This window comes from Lathyrus oleraceus, chromosome 2 (genome assembly GCF_024323335.1).
Source record: "Lathyrus oleraceus cultivar Zhongwan6 chromosome 2, CAAS_Psat_ZW6_1.0, whole genome shotgun sequence".
Lineage (NCBI taxonomy): Eukaryota > Viridiplantae > Streptophyta > Magnoliopsida > Fabales > Fabaceae > Lathyrus > Lathyrus oleraceus.
The window spans coordinates 467,064,566-467,066,847 of record NC_066580.1 but is presented as its reverse complement, the minus strand read 5'-3'; positions in this window follow the sequence as shown (position 1 = coordinate 467,066,847).

Below are 2,282 nucleotides of genomic sequence, written 5' to 3'. Positions count from 1 at the left end.
AAAGTGAAAGAAGTCTAGTCAGGGGCAAATCACTTTGAGCATCAGTTGATTCGAGCTAATCATCCTAAGGGTCATCTCTCCAAGAGTAATTTTCTTCAAGACTCAGATCGGGGCCAGCCACCTCAGAGCTCAATGAATCCAACTATTCCAAGGAGAGTCAATCAAGAGTCTACCATTCCAACATTTGGTTAGTCAAGTTTGGACCATTGCAAGTTTCAAACACTTGGGGCAAGCCATCTCGAGGTAGTCTCATGGTAAGTTGTTTCCAAACTCACTTTCAAAGTGAACATTTTCAAAGACCCAACGGAACTGGGGCAAGATGAGCCACAGAGGGGCAGAACCTCTTTCTTCGTGCTTTCAAACTGCTCAAACAAATTCTGCCATACGTCAACAACTATTGAGTTTAAGACGAGTGCCCGAAAATTATGCTAGCAAGATTCATTAATCCTCCAAAAGGATACCATTGGCTAAGTTGTGGCTGTCAAGCTGGATAAAATTCTCCTTTGATAACATCTATCATAAAATATTTGGTTGAGTTCTCGGTGTTGAGGAATCATGATCTCCGTAAAAAGCCTCCACAACTCCCAATCCACTCAAGTGTCAGCATTCTCATATCATGATCATTCATATATCATGCATAAAAAAATCCAAATCATGCATGGCCAAAATGTACTTCGTGCTCATTTTGCATTGACCCAGGTCTTGTTGTTGATCCTATATCCTTTGACCTCTAATTCCAGTTTGTCTTTGGTTCCCTTAAACCATCATCCGGTTTTTACAGTCATTTTCAAATCCAACCCAGTTGGCACCTATTAGAAAATTTTCCATTAAGGTTCATTTTCTTTTTGGATTATTCGATGAATTTCCGGATTACTCCTTGGTTTGTTGATGTATTTCCACAACTTGTCTGATGTATTTCCAGATGTTTCCCCATCTATCTGAGGTATTCTCTGATGTGTCTGTATTCTGATGTATTTCCAGAATTTCCTTGATGTATTACCAGATGTGTCTGTATTCTGTTGTATTTCCGGAATATCACTTATAATTCTGATGCATTTCCAGAATTTGTTTCTTTTACTCTCTGATGAATTCCCAGACATGTCATTTTTGTTCTGACGAACTTCCAGAACCCCTATGCCATTCCCTGGAATTATTTCAAGACTCATTGGTGTCTCCTAAAAAATCAGTTGTTACTAGGCATTATTCCAAGCTCAGTTGTTACTAGAACTCATTTCAAAGTCCAATTGTTGTTGGCAAAATCTGTTAAAAGCCGGTTGTAATCCATTGCTTACGGTCAAAGTCCAATTGTTGTTGGCACGTACAGAGAGTTTGAATACCTTGTCTTTCCTGATGGTTCCGTGAAAGTCATGTATGACTTATCATCTTGAGGAATTTCCAGAAGCTTGGAGGTTTTTCGTGTTAGAAAACTCCAATGATGTTGCTTTGTATGTTTTCCAATATCAGCAGGTCATGTATGAATCTGTTGTTGAAGTTTCTTTGGGTTTTTGTTCAGTGTTATCCAGGTCATGTATGAACCTATTGTTGAACTTTCATTCCAGTATTGTCAGGTCATATGTGAACCTGTTGTTGAGCTTTTATTCCGGGGTCAGGTCATACTTGAACCTGCTCTGAAGAGTTTTTCCAATTTTTGTTCAATACTATTCAGGTCATATATGAACCTGTTGTTGAGCTTTTATTCCGGGGTCAGGTCATACTTGAACCTGCTCTGAAGAGTTTTTCCAATTTTTGTTCAATACTATTCAGGTCATATATGAACCTGTTGTTGAGCTTTTATTCCGGGGTCAGGTCATACTTGAACCTGCTCTGAAGAGTTTTTCCAATTTTTGTTCAATACTATTCAGGTCATATGTGAACCTGTTGTTGAGCTTTTATTCCGGGGTCAGGTCATACTTGAACTTGCTCTGAAGAGTTTTTCCAATTTTTGTTCAATACTATTCAGGTCATGTATGAACCTGTTGTTGAGCTTTATTCCGGTGTCAGGTCCCATGAACCTGCTCTGAAGATTTTTTTTTCCTGTCGTTCAATACTATTCAGGTCATATATGAACCTGTTGTTGAGCTTTATTCCGGTGTCAGGTCATACTTGAACCTGTTCTGAAGATTCTTTCTCTGTTTGTTCAATACTATTCAGGTCATGTATGAACTTGTTGTTGAGCTTTATTCCGGTGTCAGGTCATACTTGAACCTGTTCTGAAGAGTTATTCTCCATGATTATTCCCCAGCATTGTCAGGTCATATATGAACCTGTTTGTTGTGTCTGAA